The sequence below is a fragment of the Cyanistes caeruleus genome, chromosome 1, assembly GCF_971803275.1.
Source record: "Cyanistes caeruleus chromosome 1, bCyaCae1.hap1.1, whole genome shotgun sequence".
In the NCBI taxonomy this organism is placed as follows: Eukaryota; Metazoa; Chordata; class Aves; order Passeriformes; family Paridae; genus Cyanistes; species Cyanistes caeruleus.
The window spans coordinates 121,377,667-121,396,618 of NC_141701.1; the positions used below are offsets into that span (position 1 = coordinate 121,377,667).

The 18,952-nt window shown below is 39.3% G+C and overlaps 1 long non-coding RNA gene across 2 annotated transcripts in view; it reads right to left on the bottom strand.

The window, feature by feature from the left end:
* LOC111924413 (uncharacterized) overlaps positions 1–18,952 on the bottom strand; it is a 73,839-nt gene that overhangs the window by 12,420 nt on the left and 42,467 nt on the right. The window contains exons 11-13 of one of the 2 annotated variants that reach the window (XR_015277343.1): positions 15,224–15,430; positions 3,558–3,685; positions 167–320 (exon numbers count right to left, since the gene is read on the bottom strand). This is a non-coding gene — a long non-coding RNA (uncharacterized LOC111924413). Of the gene's footprint in view, positions 1–166; positions 321–3,557; positions 3,742–15,223; positions 15,431–18,952 lie in introns of those variants that run through there. The other variant, XR_015277344.1, reaches the window with a different exon arrangement.

Here is an 18,952-nt window from a genome sequence, read left to right on the forward strand (position 1 = left end):
GTAGACAAGCAGTATGCCAACTCACAAACCCTCTCAGCCAAAATCTGCTCATGATAAATCATCAACAAATTTATTCCCCCCACAAGCAGACCTTGCCACAGGTGGGGCTGCCTGGATGAGAAAGCGTGTGGTCTTCTCTTTCCCTTAGGTTAAACACACTCTGTACCTGTTCAAGAGCTTTAGGCACGTGTGAAAGTTCTCAGCAGGACTGGGCTGAGGAATTCTTGCAGACAGGTCCAGCAGAGCCTGCAGTCCCCATGATGTGGCCACCTGACATGATCTCCCCGAGGAGGTTATGCAAGTCTCCCTGTGGAGCCCACCTGAGGAACAGAATGCATCGCTGAATAAAAGAAGTCAGCCGCTTAAAGGACAAACCAAAGCTGCTCAGAACAAACACTGTTAGGAGATATAAAAGAAATCCAACTACTTCCTTTCAGAAAGCTTCATGGCTGCACATTTGCATTGCTGGGTTTGGTTTGCTCAGCAAATAATATTAAAACCAGATGTCCTTTTTTTCAATTCCAATGAGAGGTATCTGAGCAAAAATAGAAACTTTGTGACTAAAATTCAGTAACAGTGTAAAATGTATTATCCTTGCTTTATGTTTTCTACCTTAGCCCTTATAAAAATCTTTAGAGAAAACCACATTTTCAAAACACCACATGATATGAGAGAACATAACTTCGTGAACAAGTGCCTGTATTTTCTCCTGCAGATCTTTAAAAACATAATCCTCATGACTAACAGGAAAGTAACCTACTGTGCCTTTCTTGGAGGAGAAATAAAAAACTTGTATCTGATTGCAGTCTTTTATATCTCCTCACTAGGGAACATTCAGTTACTGAAATTCTACATTATTTGAATTTAGGAAGTATTCAAGAACTTTGGTAAAAATTGAATTCATATTAATCCCATTACTGCCACACCATATAAGCATTAAGTTTATTGTAGAATTCTAGTCATAATGCCACAGAGAAGGCATGTGGATAAAGGTGGTAAAACATTTTATTCAAGGAACCACTGTCTTTCTCTTTTATTTGGTTTCACAGCATTTGAAGCTTCTTTTTGCTCCCCTTTGGTTTGCAAAATATGCCAGTTTGTGATGAAACCTTTGCAGACAGGAACCTTTACGCCCTTGGGGGCAGTATTTGCCTCCCAACAGTTCAAGTAAAAACTTAATTATAGGCTTTAAATATTGCATGATGTGACAGAACAGAACAAGTAAAATAGCTGTAGCTATTCCAGCCTGCTTGCTACATAAACTTGTATGCAACAATTTGATTATGTGAAATGCTAATCCATCTTCACTTTAAGCTGGTTCAAAGAAAATGAAAAAATAGTTTTAAAAAAAGCCACTGGAATACAATATGTAGTGCTGCATGCTTGTGATGAGAAGGCTGAACAGAGAATCCCTGTGAAAAATACCAGAAACTTGGATATTTAGAACAAAAAATATTCTTGCAGTCAGAATAAACCTGCTTTTCTCCTTGTCAGCAACAAAAACTCACGCTTTTCTAATTTCATATATATTTATCTCAAGAAATTGCTTTTCCCTTTGTCTTTTGCAAGAGTATATCAATATTCCGATGCAGTACAAGCTCGTTCAGCTGCACACTTCTGGGACATTGATTATACTGGGATAATCAAAGCTTGTGATATAAAAGGGACATTTTTGCGAGTGTGAGAAAACTGCGGAGTTTGCATTAGAAATATTTTGGGCTGTCAGGTTCACATAATTGCCATTGTACTCTATACAAAACTGTTCTGTTGTACCCAAAAAACCCACAGAGCCGTTGCTGGGTGGGAGGATAATGGGGAGGACAGAATTTACTTCCCCCCACAAGAACATCCAGTGACAACTCCTTGAAAACATGTATGGGGATCAGAAGGTGAAGGGCAAGAGTAGGACAATGAGGCAGGATCAGGCACCCTGTACTTGACATAAAGGGACCTTAACTATTGCAGGTTGGTGTGCTGGAGTTTGTCTTAGCAGCAGGAAAAACTGACATACAGCATTAAATATTCTTGGGAAAATGCTATAAACTGGTGGAAGTTAAAACAGAGTTATGGCAATTTCCACTACTGATGGGCTAGCTCAAGTTGCCCAGTTTATGCTTTCTGGTCAATGCTTAATTGTCTTCAGGAAGTTATTCCCAAAGGACAATAAATGGGGAGATTATATACATATGATTTTATATATATATATGTGTGTGTGTGTGTGTGTATGCGTAAGGTCATAGACATGCATATATACATAGGAACTCACATTAGAAAAACCTATTGTCTTATTTCTTTCTCCAATATCTACGTTAAAAAAATCCTTATGAAGCCACAGGGTAATGAATCACTAAACAGTACCATGACAAAGGCCAATAACCAATATTACCAAGAGGAGAAAAGAAATAATTCTTGCCCTTACAGTCCTTTCTAGTATTCCCTGCCATCAGAATCCTCCCTCTCATTAATTAGCAAAATGAATTTTCCAGCTTATGAATTGTGGTTTGAAAAGAACAACTTAAAGTGGCAAGATTTATTAGCAAAGAAAACAAAGGGTTGGAATAAGCTGATTTCATAGACTTGTTTTCTAAATGGGAAGCACTATTAAATCATCATAATAAAATTCAGCAATTATTTCACTATGACACCAAGTACCACAAAAAGGAAAAACAGCTTGATGTCCTACTAACTAAATAAAGGTTAGTAGGGGTATGAAGACAAAAAGAAAATGAATGTCTCAGAGTAAATAGAAGCTGGGAGATATGGAATAAACTATATCATCAAGAGGTGACACTTCTTTTTTTTTTTCTCTTTATAAATATCTCTGAAATTTATTTAAATTACTAAAATGGGAGGATCTATTCAATAATATCCTATATCATTCAGTAACAAATAATTACTGCCTGTTATTTAGGCATTTCACATTTTCACATACAGAACTTACACAAATGACCTCAACTCAGTATTTAAACTATGCAAGTATGAAATATGCTGTAGCTCAGAAAAAAATCGCTCTCGTATCCTTAACTTTGACTCAAGGGGAACATTACTGAGAAAGTCACAACAAGGTGGCATCCTTAATACATAATAATGACACATTCAGGAAATGCACCATTATTTATACATGTGACGTGCTGTAAATTGCTTCCATCATCAGAACTAATTGTAGTGATTATTAATGCAGTGTTATGAACTGTCAGAATTGCTGTTTGTAATTACATTTGTGCAAATGCTTCATTACCTGCCTAATGAATTTGGCATATATGCACATGTAAACCCCTGTTTTTGTTAACATAATGAAGGGCATTTTTTTCCCCCCTTAGCTACTGATGTGGAACTGGTTTGACCTATATTGCAAAGTTCAAGCATGTACTGCCAGAAAAAACCCACAACCCCCCACCCCCTTTGATCTGGTTTATTTTCATACTCACCAAAGGCATCATATAACGCCAGCTACTTAAATACCAGCTTCAGGGAAAGAACTGTGTCCCCCTTATTCAGTATAAACATGTGATTGAGTGGAAATGACCTTGATGTGTGGTTACCTGACCCCAGCTTACCTTCTTGCGGGGCTCTGGGTGGTATCTGAGGACCGCGACACAGACGGAGATCTCTGGTGCCCATCGGGTCCCTTCCATTCCAGCCCCAAAGGCCAAACTTCAGTCTCCCAGGAAAGCAGGTGTGAAAACTGCACAGAGGAAAAAGGATGCTTTTAAATCCCCCTTCTCTGGCATGCAGTTCAAGGGTATCCTGTCAAAGAAAAAGGGAGTAACCTCTGCACTAACAACAAGCTGTGTTGCCGAGAGCTGTGCCGGCCTCAGCTGCCAAAAGGGAGCACTCATGAGGCTGGAGTTGGAAGGAGAGTGAGAAACAGGTTTCTAAAGAATCAGAGGCTATTGGGCAGTACTTTTTGCAGTAATTCTCTCAATTTTGCAGTGCAAAATTGTTGATAGTGACATTTTAATTCCCAAATGTCCCTTAGGAAAGAGCGGTTGTGCTACTGAAGCCAACAAAAGCAGTCTTTACCTAGGTGCCTATAAACATTACTCAGATAACCACTATAGTTTCCTAGATAAATCATCCATAGACTTCATCCCAAGTAGAAAATTTACTAGTTTAACATTTATTAAAAAGACTTCAAGCTCGCTAGAATTTTACACAATTTGCCAAAGAGTCATGTTTGAAATTGAAGTTTAATATTTTTCTTTTTAGCTCCATTATTTATAGTGTTAGTAGAGAATTTCAGCAAGATGATATTCAGCACAGGGCTTCAGCTGGTTTTTAAATTATTTGCCATTTGTCTGTAAAAGCTGCAGAAATTAATCCTTATGTCTCTGACATTTTTCTATATTTTATCTCTCAGCTTAAGAAGTAATAAACATACAAAATTAATTTTTATACCCTTGAAAATAATGATGTGTGGAGGGAATATCAGATGGATAAACTCTTGTCTTGTAAAAGGAAATAGATCATCCTGAGCTGAACAACATGTAGTTGAATTTGGGCAAATGTGAAGGATTTTATGTCTGACGAAAAAACCTCCTTAAATCAGAATGCTAAGTTCAACCATGAAAAACACAACACAGGTTTCTACCCTGAATAAAACCACAAATCCATGAAATGCATTCCATGTGGATTAGGGATACTTTGATTTTCTTATTGTAATTAAAATAAGAAGAAATACCTTAACCAGAAATATATTAAAGACAGTGTCTGCACAGGAATTTGTGGTAAGCCACAAACCCCTATAGCTCAGAATAGTGGGTGAGAATAGAGAGTTCTCTAAAGTATGAAGCTTAGAATTTGGTTAATTCAAATATGTACATCTATATTCTTTCACTAAACACAGACTGAAGCAGGACAACAATGTATATGAACCACCTTTAATAAAAACTTTGTCTAAATTTTTCAGCTTTCCATTAAAAGTATTACAATAGGAAGTTATAAAAAAATTGAAAAAAGAACAAAATGCTGTATTAATAGCTGCTCAGCTACAAAACTGCAGCTATTCTTCCTTTCTCACAAATATCTTTCCAATTCATCTCACACCATCAAAATCAATCTATTTGTAGCTCTGACACAGCTTTTTTCCCCTTATTTTTTTATTTTCTCCTTTTCTTTTGTTTTTCCCCCAGCATTGGCTAGTATTCCTTTTTAAAGGAACTCTTACCCTTTTCACATCCCAGCTCTGCCCTTATGTGTGCTGTGCTCAAGTAGCTACTTGAGCTACATGTGAATACCTTGCTGGAAGGCAGAAGTGTGCAATTCCAGCTGCCCTCATCGTGGTCTGCTTTGCTGATGTGAGCAAGCTGACTGCTCCAGCACTGCCACTGCTGCAGGGAAGCTGACTCACACGGGGCTTGAAGATCTTTCTACAAGTTCCTGGGGTGGCAGACAGGGATAGCCAGGGATCTGGAGAGAAGGAGGCTCCCACCTCCCTGTGATGTGCTTGCTCTCCACATTCTCGTGTCTTTCTCCTCCTTCCTCTTTCCACCCACCAAGCAGAGCCTTACACAGGGAAAGAGCAAAAGACAAAACAAACAGCACATAGCCCTTGCTCTTTAATTCCTTTCTTTATGCCTGACTGCAGGAGCCCATACACAGGGTACTGAGCCATTGCCTGAACAGCCAGGTGTATAAATCCACTCTGTGGATTTATATGCATTTATATGCATGACCATGCACTTGGCCAACCCAAGTTTAGAGCAGAGCAAAATACTCAAGTACCATGGAATGAAAGAGCTCTGACTTCAGACCATGTACATATATTTTCCATAAGTGCACCACTGGCTAAAGCTGGTGCAATAAATGCTTTTTCTGTCTGTGTAAGCATACCTGTGCACGTCTATATTGAATGGTACCAATTTGTGTCATTGCTACACTTTCCCTCCTGCCCAACACTGATGGCAAACACAGAGGCAGTGCAGGACACAGAGGGCTGTCCCCTGCAGCTCTCAGGTTATTTTGGAATCACAACAGGCCCAAGTCCTGGTCTCCTACAGAATGGCCGTCAATGCTGCCACTTGTCCATGCGGGGGAAGGAGTAATTAAAGCATAAAAAGGAAAAAAAAAAATATGTAGCTTACTTTTACCAGGTCAAAAACATAGGGAGCAGCATGGAAATTAGCCAGCCACCTTGTAGGAGGTTCACCAGTAATTTTAATTGAATTTTTTAGTATTCCTTGGGAAATGATATGCTCTTCTGTGGTTGCAGCTGGCTGAGCACTGATAAAGACACAGAAATCAGGATAACATATTGTATTGCTCACGGAGTTTGCCCAAGGTTCTGAACTACTCAGCTACTTTCATCTTTTCCATTGAAAAGCAGCCAATATGGTTATTGTACAAAACCAAATAAATCTGTTCTCCTTAAGGCATTGTTGTTGTGACTTTTTAATGGGGTAACAGTTAAGTCATTGTCATTTCTTGGTATGCACTGTTAGCTTCTAAAATTTAAGGCTTTGATTCTGAAGCTAATGAAAATATTATAAGCTCAGGGTTAAGTGATCTGTGGTTGTGAGTGTTATCACATACAAAGACAAGCTTAGCTCAGAAGACACCCGGACTCTCTTTAAGTTCCCTGTAGAACTGGGACCTAGGACAAAACATGTCCAAGACATACCAGGAGCAAGAGAGAAGTGCTAGACAGAAAAATGGTTCCATCTATCCTGCTGCTTAGGACTGTGTCTCAGACTGCTTCAGAGTGTAACTGTCTTTAAAGTTCTAAATACATGAGGATGGCAGAAAACAACTGATGGGTCAGAGAAGAGAGATCTAATGGAAAAGCATCTGCCTCCAAAACAACTCCTAGTGATGGGAATATTGAGAAAAGTTAAAAATTTATCTGGGCTAAAGATGTTTTAATCACACTGTTAGCCCTGACTCCAAGTTTCTTTGTTACAGTACTAACACTTCAACTCAAATTGTAGCTCATCCACGAGCTTTTCTTTGGCCCTGATATGCCAGAACCTCCTGATTGCACTGTCAATCTCCATGCAGCACAGGAGGAATTACAGCCAAAGAATACAACATGTCAGTCACACCCTGGCTGCTGCATCATTTTATTATGAGGTCTGCTGGGGGAATATTCAAAACTGACCCTCACCACACGGAAAAAGGAAAAGGGGAATGGGAGAAGAGTGAGACTTTCAAGTCACATTACATGATTGCAGCCTGGCAGCACCTGAATTTTCATATAGACTGCATCCATCCAATGCAAAGTGGAAGTGATTCATGCCTTAATATAATAACAAAATAAACATTCAATATATCAGATATCTGAATCTGAGATATTAATTATGAGTGACATAAGAGTTAAATTTGACAAAAAATTGAAGTCAGTCTTTCTTCTTCCAGTTTGTCAACCACTGTGTCAACTGCTTTTGCTAGATCTGAAGCCAAAGTAATTTTTAATGCATTTCCCAGGTCAGCCAGAATAGCAGGTATAGGTTGATTTGGTTTTTTCTCTTTAGTATCTAATTATGCACCCTCTAGCCTCCAATAAAATTCATAGTAAAATACTTCATCTTTTTGCTCCAAAATTTTTCTGAAATATAAGATTACAGGGGTTTTGGGCCCAAATGCAGAAGACTAAAGCTTGAGAAGCACTGAGTGCATCCAAATCCAATAGTTTTAGATAGATTAGCACCATTTGGGATTTATTCCAACGTCCTTATGCAGTTTCCTTTCAGACTTCCCACAATCCTCCATTATCAAAAACCTTTACAACAAATGGTTGCCTCTCTTTTCCCTCAAAAGCCAGGCATAACAGGCTGGAAAACTGAGCAGATCTGTAACTCAAGAAGCTTCTCAAATGTTCCCCATCCATCCCTGTGGCTTCAGACATACAAACACTGCCTGTGCCATCTCCCGTTTTTTCATCCTGCCCCCAGAGCAACTGAGAACCCTGAAATTCCCCTGAAAACCAACTTGACTCTTCCCTTCACAGCATTTCTATGCAGGGTTGTTTTCAGACCAGCATGATTAGCTCACATGAGATATGGTTAAGCACACTTCCAGTTTCATTGCTGACGAAGGGGGCAGTTTGTGCATGCTCCCACAGTGCCTAGCACACCAGGGCCCCTCATTAATCCCATGGTGGTTTTGTTTCATCTGCCAGAAAACACTGACTCTAAGCCATCTCTTCATTTGTTGTGGGCAACCTGGTTGGCAGACAAAGCTGAGGTTGAAACCAGGAGAGGAGAGAACCACCCCATTCCCATCACCACCTTAATGCCAAGGCCTGGAACATGCACTTGTTGTTTGGATTCGGGGCTGACAGGTTGTCACATAAAAACATTGGCTATTTAGCATGAAACAGTGGGGAGGGAGCATTTTTTCAGTGGCATTTAGAGTTGCAGTGCCCCTGTTCACCCTGTTACTGTGCTGCCAATCCACGGCTTGCCAGGGCATCCCACGGATCTCTTTGTCCACCGCAGAGTGGGTTCTTGCTCCATACAAAGCTGGCCAAAGCCGTGGCTGCTATCTCAGAAAAGCAGCACTCCAGGACTAATTATACAGCTTCCCCAGGGACAGTCGGACCCATTTCATTAAAGTCTCCATTATGGGCTGCTGAATGGAATAGGAGCTCTTCATTAGGCAGGGGAAGGGTGTGCCTGAGGGCAGTCCTACCCACCCACCGGGGGCTTTCTCTTTTATCTCTCCTGTTCCTCCTGGGAGAGTGCACTGTTCAGCAAAACATGACATACGGCCTATTAATATGATGTTTATCCTGCTACAAACAAAAACAAAAGCAAAAGGCACAAGATTTTTAGCTGTCTGGAAGTTCTGCCGTAATCCACAGCATATTTTGTGTTCTGGGAACATCCCTCCAGCTGAGGAGATTTTCCCCATCAGAGTGGCAGCTCGACACTCTCTTGGAAAAGAACCCAATGGCCATGTGAGCAGCTTTCTTGAGTGCCTCCTTTGCAACCATCTCCTGCTTTAGTCCTAGATGTTATGAAATCTTCCAGAGTCTATAGGGAACTCAAGCTTTTTGCCTGCAATAGAAATAATTGGGGAAGGGTGAGTGATGGAGGGGGAGGAGATGGCAAAGTTAGCAGAGCAGAAAGGAAAAAGAGTGATAATGCCCCCATTAATTTCACTATCACTTGTGCAATGCGTATTACTTCCTCTGAAGCACTTCACTAAACCCTTACAATTTCAACAAGCAAAATTGCGAGCTCTCAACAGCGGCCTTATTGCTGGTATTAGAAAAAGCCTGCAGAAATCTGTTCCCTTGGTTTTAAGATAATGAACCTTTTGACATTTTGATAGATGCTCAGCATTGTTACTGAGCTTTAGAAACTCTTATGGGGGGTACAGAGCAATTCCCTCATGAAAAAGGGAGCAACATGTGGTAGATATCACATCAGTTTTTTAACTGATTGGTTCAGTGGGTAAATGCACAAGCCTCTCACCTTGTGGGGCCTGAGCTTAAATTGAGCACAGTGAGGTCACAGCTGTATTAACCTGGTATTCTCACTATTGTCTGTGGGGAATAGTAATCCTAAGTATAAAGCCACAGAGCCCTATACAATTGAATATAGTTTGTATAATGACCATTATTTAGTCACAGGGGGCACAAGATTACATGAGCATGGAGAAAATTGCCCTCTGGCCCTCATTTAGTCAAAAGGTAGAAAACAGTACAAAGGAAACCTGCATTATGCCAAGCAGAGGAATGCTCTAAAAATTTCTTCATACTGTTGTGCTTATGGCCTTACACTTTTCATCCACCCCATTGCCATGAATATGGTGGGGGTGGAAGAAACTTCGGAATCTTCTGCTGAAAATAAACTGTGCCAAATTTTCCCACAGCAAGGCATATTCCATCCCAGTGATAGATGAATCCAGAAGGCTTTGTTCTGTCCAGTAAAAAAAATACATCTACATATGCATGTGTAGAAGCACATACACACAAGCATATAACCATACGTCAATCATTCCACATTTCTAGCCCTGCATGCCCCATTTCACTTTCGAGCTCAAGTGTTCTTTCTTTAATGGGAGGACAGTTAAGTGGTCCTTGAACTAGAAGCAAATAGAGGCTTACGTATTGTCTCATATCTTCAAGTGGGTCTAGCCATGAAGACAGGATGAAAAACACAGGAGTGAGTGGCTGGACTGCTCTCTTCTTAGCATTTTGCTTAATCCATCCTTGTGCTTTTCACACAGCTTGAGCCAAGTTTTTTCTCCACAAAGTTCCTACATATGACAAAACATCCACTAAACACAAAAGATGTGCCTTGATAAGTACTTCAGGTCTGCACCATTCTCAGACTTGAGCATCTGACACTGATGATCATCTCACCGGAGAAATCATCAGGAGAGTGAACTGAAGGCAAGAAGGGAAGCAGGTGGGGAAGCAAGAGAGAAGATGATTGTTCCCATTTCCCTGCAGGATAGTGGTCACATACAAAAACCAGCAACTTCTGCATGCAAAGGACCTCATTACATGCAGGCAATGCTGTCACATAAAGCTGGGGCACTTGGGCAAAAGAAATACCCAGAACCAAGCTTGCATTTTCAGAAATCATGTAAAAATGAATAAAACCGGTGGGGTGTGAAGAACAGGTCTCTAAAGCCATCTAAAGACAAAAACGGTAAAACTGGAAAACCACTGTGTCAGTATTCACAACTGAATACACACAGAATCTAAAATCATAATAAGAACTAACACTAAAAAATACAGTTTTATTAACAGAATAGCTTACTGTATGCCTATTTGTCAATGACTATTCTCCTCAGGTACCTATATTCAATCTAAAAGAAATCACAAGCACAGCTCTCCAAATAGGCTGTGACTCATGTCTTACCACACTACCTCTTCATAAACTTTTCACCAGGAGAAGAGGCTGTGAAGGACCACAGTAATTGATCTCAAATTCTGGTGAACACCCAGTTCTAGAAGTTATTTGCTTGCTTCCTAAGATCTGAATTTGTCAGACACATGCAAGGCACCACCCTCACACCCACTTGCCATGAAAAATGAACCCTCAGATTTCCTACCTCATTCTGTCCTGATGCACAGTATTATTAGTTTATGAAAAGAGGGGTTTTTTTGTCTACTCCCAGGGGAATTTCTCCTTTTCTGGATGTTTTGAGTCTGCCCAATTCTTCCATTTCTTGGTGGATTTTTAAATATCTTTATATATCCCTCTGAACACATCCATCACTGCCATAGCCTGGAAGCATGCCAAATACAGATGTTGTTCCCTTTGCATGATGACTGAAACAGAATGACACTGATAATTTTTGGGGTGTGTAAAAAAACCCCTAGTGCAACCAAGGCACTCAGGACTTGCATTAAAATACTACATTACATGTCTATACAGAAAAGCACACATACATAAAAGTTGTATTATTGATAAGGAGTTACTTTGGTTAAACATCTAGATATGACAAACTGGAAACCCTGTATGGGACATTTACTGTACTAAGGGGTGGCATGGAGTTAAAATTCTGTTCTTAGGGGAGTGGACAACTTATGGTAAAACAGAACTTCTTCACAAGATACAGTCAGTACATTATGTCTAAGGAAAAAGGCACTCAAATAGTGAAGAAAACTCCACTTTGAAAACATCACTAGTTTTATTAAAATAACCATGGCAGAATGTATGACTTTATGGGAAATTGTCTAGTTGAGGCATTGTGTCTGGAAATAATGACAAGAAAAGATTTAGAACTGAAAAGCTGTTTTCCCAAACTGCTCTAATGATACTCTATGGCAGAGTAGTTAAAAAGTCAACTGGACTCTTTCATGTTCAACTCTGAACTGTAAAAGGAAATCCAGTTCAAGGAGTTCTATCTCTTTACTGCTTAGAAGAACCTTGACAGCACACAAAATTGAAAAAGGTCAACAGACTTGCTTCAGAAATACCTCTGCCTCCCATGACACCCGAGTCCTGACTTTTTCCAGGGCACACAGTCACTATAATTAAAAGGAAAGGAACAGCCTGAATTTGGATATGTATTATTTACTCCTTACTTATATACCAGCTCAATTTCAACACTAATTATCCAAGTGCAAGCAGCTAAGTCATGCTGTTTATTCTGAACCTAGCTTCATGAAGCCATTGCAGTATTTTAAACGAAAAGAATTACATGATAGCATCTCTGGAATTTCTGCAATTATTATTGATAATGAAGCAGCAGTCACCCTGTGTGAGAAACTGCACAACCACAGGGTTTGGGCACAGGCATCACCTTCCAGAGAAGAAACAAGAAATCCAGTAAATGTCATCATCACCAATATGAAAATTTTTCCTCACCTGAAAAGCCATTTGGACCAGGAAAATGGGCTTATAATTTTCAAAAATCCTTGGCTTGTGAAAAGATAGGTTGAATATGTGACAACTTCTTTCAGGCTAGAGATAAAACACAGAATATCCCCTGATTTTGCAACCTGTTTAATTGCTTTGTGGAAGACAAATTGAAGGCCTGAAAGTCAGTACAATCATTTTTATGTATTTGCATTTGCTTTTTTTGCTTTACTACTCATAAAATAATTGGTTTCATGCTGTAGGCTCCTATAAAGAGCTGGCCTAATCAGTGTAAAATGTAAGAGGCTGAAAAGAGGCTTTTAGAGGAAACTTTCAGCAAACCAGGGTTGAGGGCTGCAAACAGCAATACTCTTCTACTTCCTTATTTAACTCAGCATGGAGACTCTCTCACTCGAGCAAGCTGGTAATTTTGCAGTGGGTGATCTCCCTTACTCACAGCATTAGATAACTTGGTAGATTTACAACTGGGAGTTGTTTATACAGAATTCCTCCAAACTCTTCCTTCCTGGCCCTGTGGGATGGCTTAGCAGAAGGAAGGTAAACTTTTGCAAGCCCAGTCGGAAGGCGCTGTCAGAGTGGAGGCAGCCAACAAAGAGAGGCGTGGGGATGTACCGTGTTCCAGACCAGCAGGAGATCACATCGTGCTCTCCTTCCTCAGACACGCAGCCCTGCCAGTGTAAACATCTGCTGCAAGGAACAACTAATGGATCAGGCATCACTGCTGGAGGCAGAATTCTCTTTCTTGCACTTGGAGGAAAAAGTCAGCAAGAGATATTTTCACCTTCAGTGAAAACTGGTGGATGGGGTTGACACTGCCCAGGCTGATACTCCCAGGGTAAAGGAGCTCTTCTGGCTGTCAGTCTCCAATGCTCTCTTGTCGTGTTACCCTGACCTTCATTTTCTTTGGCTTCAGCTACCTCAATGATGACAGTTGTCCTGTCTATTTTTTAATATGCCATGATTATCCTGCACACTTACCAAAATATTCCTATCCATACAGAAAAAAATATGGATATACCCTAGAAAACTGTCATTATTTCAGACAGTAGCAAATATTTAAAGTAAGTAAGCTTCTTATCTTAGATAAACATTAGGGAATAACTGTCCTCTGCAGAAATATGCCTGTTTACCTGTGAAAACATGGCAATCATTAATAATCATAATAATTATAATAATAATATAATCAAATAATACCTTTGTTCAAATACCATGTTGGTATTCATTTATGAGTACTAATTCAAACACCTAAAAAAAAAAAAAAAAAAATCAAACATGTGACAACTACATTATTATAGACATGAAGATATGAGTATGGAGAGGACAGCCCTTTCTGGAAAGACAGCAATTTGACTATTCCTGTTCTAGCTCATAGAAATGTTACTCTTAATAATAATAATAATAATAGTATAATAAGAATAGACATTTTACAGGTGACTTTAAGTTGTTGGAAACAGTTCAATTGTTACTGCCTTGTGTTGTATTTCTGCTGCAGTTGACTTTGCTGATTTGCTTTTCTTTCCAAGTTCACTGTCGTCTAGGAGACTGCCCTGGGCAGCTGACAGGCTGAGCAGCCTGTCATCCTCCAGCTGCCTGAGCTCAGTGGTGAAACTGTTCTGCTTCTTGCTAAGTACTGACTAGCAGAGGATTTTAAATGTTTTAAACAAACGTTTAAATTTAAATGTTTTAAATGTTTTAAACAAAAACACCATGTTTAAACAGCCACAGCAAGAAATACGTTCTATAGCATTTGTGAGATATATTTTCTGTTTAGTTACATCAGTTGATTTGATTTAATTTAATTTCTGTCCCTGTATACTAGATCTAAGGTGCTGGACACCCAAAGTGAAAAGGTTTAGGTCATCATGGACTAGAACTTTATCTCTCTTCTAGTGTCCTTCCTCCTGAGACTACACAAAAGGACTGTGATCTTGCCAGGGATGGCAAGTGGTAATCTATGTGGAGGCTGAGAAAACCAGAGGATAGCACAAGGCTGAGGAACCTCACTTTGGCAGCAAACAGAGTGGGAAAGCATTGTCATAGTCTGCTCTGCTGGACTGACCTTCTGACAGTGCAAGAGCTTGACTGGTCTTGTGGGGAGCTCTCAGTCAGCCTCTGACTCACACCAAAACCCTGGGTGATACAGGCCTTGTAAGCATGCAGTCCCAGGTGGAACAGTGTGCAGATGCACAGGTAAATGGACAGCTGTTTTCAGTTCTCATTCCCATGTATATGGCTTTCTCTCTTCAAGGGATAATTAAACTCCCTCACCCAGTTTGCCCTTGCATGAAGCAGGAGTAACTCAAGCAGGTGGAGCAAATCTCTGCAGATGAAGTTAGTTAATTATATGAGATAACTGAAAAGACACACTAGAGAAACAGGAGGTATTCTTGTTATTCATTCCACAGCCCTAAGTATTTTCTCATCATATTTTATCTCATAGATTACAGTCTGCCCAAACCCTTCCTATAACCACATATAAAATCATTTCTCCTCATACTATATATTGTTATGACTGCAGCAGCCACAGAACTGCATCCTTGCAGGAATAAATTGTGATTTATTAACCAAATGTCCTAGCTCCTAACAGTCCAGTTATATCCTTGTACAGACTGGCATGGAATTTTATTTACACTTATTGGCTGAAGCACAAAGCACTGCAGAGGGCTTTAATCCTGCACTGTAAATTAAATGCAATGCACAGAGGAAACCAAGCAGTAGAAAGAAGTGTGGGAATAATATCACAATAAATCTAATTTCTAGCAGAGCTTTAGGTCACGACAAGCCCTTTGAAAGCACAGATTTTAACAAATCACTAAAATAGCTTGATACACTTTCCAGACTCTTAAAATTTTTCTAATATGGACTACTAACAATTACAGTACAGTGGATTCACATAGGCATATTCAGAGCAAGCAACAGCCAAATCAAAATATAGTCCTTACCTTATGTTTTCTGTGAGTCTTGCCTTTCAGCATTAACAACCTCAGGCAACAGCTGGTCTTCCAGCCTGTCCCTGGTGACAGTGAAATTAATGAAGGTGGTCTGAACAGGCAGTTCTGGCTTGCAAGTGAGGGTTAGCCAGATTAGTGTGAAGGATGAGATGAAAATTCTTGTTGAATTCACATTTTTTGTCTTCAGTCTTGGTACATCTGGGAAAGAATAAAATGCACAAGAATGGGGATCTCACTAAATTAAAACCTCATAGGTATCTCAGATTGCAGACGATGGGGACTGTATGGTCTTAGCAGCATAGCAAATGCATACAAGCCAAACTTTAGGTGCCTACAACTTAAGAAATGAAATGATTGAACACACCAAAAGTATATGAAGAATACACAGAGTGTTTATTAATTGTTGCAGTTTCATTTGCATATACAGCAGACACAGGGAGATTATTCACTGCTGTACTGAAAAACATGACTTAGAGATAAATGTCTATCATTACTTACTGGAAACTTAGGAAAGTTTTCAAACAAATGCCAGTGAGATAGTTGTTAGTTTTTACTATCATTTCCTTAAATATGTAGCCTAAAAAAATAAGCAGGGACATGTATTTATAACAAATGGAGAGACTAGAGGACAGGGATTGGCTGGCAACTGAAACAACAAAAATAATGATTTTTTTAAGGTAATTTACTTATTTTTTTGTTCCAAATTAATGTTTTTTAAAGGTAATTTACTAAATTTTTTGTTGCAAATTAATTATTTGCTGGATGAAAGAACTAGTTATCCTAGGTTCACCTTTTATTTACTGAAATCCCTTACTGAAGATCTGTCATTTCCTGATCCTTATCTTCAGTGAGGGGTGAAGCCCATCCCATACAGCCACTCTGCTACTGCTGATTTACCATTTTGGAGCCCAGCAGTGAGGCAACTTGAAGTTCACCTTCCTACTGCTGTGGCATAGCACCAGAAAAAATGGAAAGGTTACTTGTAGACTACAGTGTGTGCCATGTGTCTGGTCTGATGTGACCCAGAGACACAAATTTTGTCATTGACTTGCCCAGTGAATGATCTGTCAATTTCCAGGATTCACTTGTCACACATGAGAACAAAACCACTATTTTCTGTACAGCAACAGTTTTGAATGTTCTTTGGCAAGAAAAGAGATTCAAATATTAGTAATGAAACTTTGTTAAAAAAGGGCAAATAGGGCAGTTGTAACATGGAACACAAACTCTTTTATAAAATTCAAATTGACAGTTGTTAACCCGATTTTCAAAGTGATTGCATTAACATAGATATGAAACACTTAAAACGCGTTTTATGAAAGTCACATCAGAACATGAATAAAACCAGTACTTTCTGTAGGAATTTTAACATTGCTTTCTTTCTAGGCTATCACAGAACATTGCCAGAACATAGGTTTCTGCTCTTAAGATCCCTTCCTGCTTCTGACACGCCCTTAGCTATAAGACACAGCCTAAACAAAATGGTGTGCTGAGACCCTTCTGCATTCCACCAGGGAGAAGGAAGAAATGAGAGCTGCTTATGACATATTTCAAGTGAATTCTTTAAGGAAACCTACTGTGTCTAGAGCTGGGAAACCCATAATTCTACAAAAGTCAGCATCAGACATGTATGTTGTATAATAGTGCCATGCAAACTAGTGGAGATGGGTTTTCCAGGTTTGTGCTTGTATAATTGCTTCAGATTATCCTTCAGATTATCCAGCCTCTCTCAGATGGACATGAATTCACTGTCCAGTTCTGCAACATGGTCTCTCCACAGCCTTCAAAACTGGTTACAGCTGGAGGGAACAAAACTGTAGAGTTTGACACGGAGAAAGCAATCTTGCTTTGCTTTCAAGACACACACACACAGATGAAACAAAGATCTGACAAAAGACAAGTTCTTCAGTTTGCTTTGTCTGAAGAAAAACCTTTGCTAAGGGAGCCACACTATGTTTCAGAACATCTATGAGGCAATATAACAAGTTTTAGAGCTCTGGATTAAAATATTTCCTTTAGGAGTTCTCAATTCACAGAAGCAATAAATAACCAATTTCTGTGATTATCACCTATGAAAGGCAAAACCTACATAATGACTTCGTGGGTTTTATTACTGCAGCTGTTGTAGGTTTTCTGTTAATTACAGATTTGGGAAAAAGAAATGTTCTGTTATTGCTCTCGCACGGTTCAAGAGTATAAGCAACAACGATAAACAGAGAGGTGGAGAACCCAGTAGGATGACTTAATTTTTTTCAGTAAAATATATCTCTTTAGAGGTTAGCTCTGGATTATGAAGAAATCCAGCAAAATAGGCATGAATAATGGAAGTCCATGGCAGAATGAATATCAAAAAACAGTCACCAAAGAAATTTCTGAAGACAAGTTCTACTTTTGGCAATATTTTCTTCATAATGTCCTATTCCCTCAGCTGAGGCAGGCAGAATGGATGGAACTAATGCACTACTCTACCCAGGAACAGACATAGCATCTTGTATGTGAGTCCCAGCTCCCTGGTATTTAAGAACAAACAAAGTAAATTAAAAAGAGATTGTTCTCCACTAGTTTTGTTGGTTTTTTTTTCACCTGTTGAAATTCTCATAGATTTTGAAATAAAGTAGATTAAGGGGTTCAAAAAAGATTTAAAAAAATTTTAAAAATCTGTATATGCTTTGAGTGTAAATGATTTTTAGCCAAAGCAAATATAAAACCAAATAAATTCTAGGAGGTAACATGAGCACTCAGCTATGAGAAGACCAGGACGTGTGTAACATCTTTTCTGATCTGTCAGTCTTGATTGATTGACACAAAGACCTGCTATTCCCTTGTGCATGTTCTGCCTAAGGTAACAAAGCCTAGGACTTTCAAAGGCAGGAACTCATGAATTTCAAGTATAGGAACATGACTTCATATAATGCAATGACTTGAGAGTTTACGCGACGTCTTTCCTTATCAGACACTTTCATGCAATGCAAAATTAAAGTGTACCTTTCAGGGCAGATGTTCTCCAAAACACACCATAACTCTAAATGGTAGAATGGTAGGATAGCTTCCTGTAGCGAAATGTTTTGGATCAGCTCAGCAAGAATGAAATATGTGATAAATTTTTGGACAAGAAAATAAAGGGAAACAATATTTTTCAGTGGGAAGAAAGAGGGATAAACACATTTTCCAGAGGAGCTTTCATTCAGCTCCTGCTGCTTAAAATTAAAAGCTTCTGGAACCGACTTGCAAACCCCAACAAGTAATGTAGAGCATGAAGTTGAATAAATCAGGTGAAAACAAGCACAGAATGGAGCTGTTACTAGGCAATCTCAGTAGGCAAACTGTGCAAGTTGGTCAAACTAGTTCAGTGGGAAAAGCACTGCCTTGAAGCTGCACAGCTGACGAGACGTTCAAGGCAAGGAAAGCTTCTCCCTGTGGAGAAACTGAGTGAATTTTCTTGCTGTTTCATGAATAATAGTCATGCCTCATAAGAATGGAAACTTGTTCATACAAGCTACACTTGCACATAAATCAAATTTCAAGACATCTTAAAAAATCTCTTAATAACCCCATCTTGCAGCTGAAGAGACATGACTGCCTCTTTGTGACTGTGCAAAGGAGTTCAGCAAGGGTAACAGCTCGTGCAAATGCAAATAGGAGCCTTATGAACAATCAATTTATTCCTCTGCCTTCTCTCCTATGAGCCAAAATAACATTGATCTGTTATAGTTAATGCTC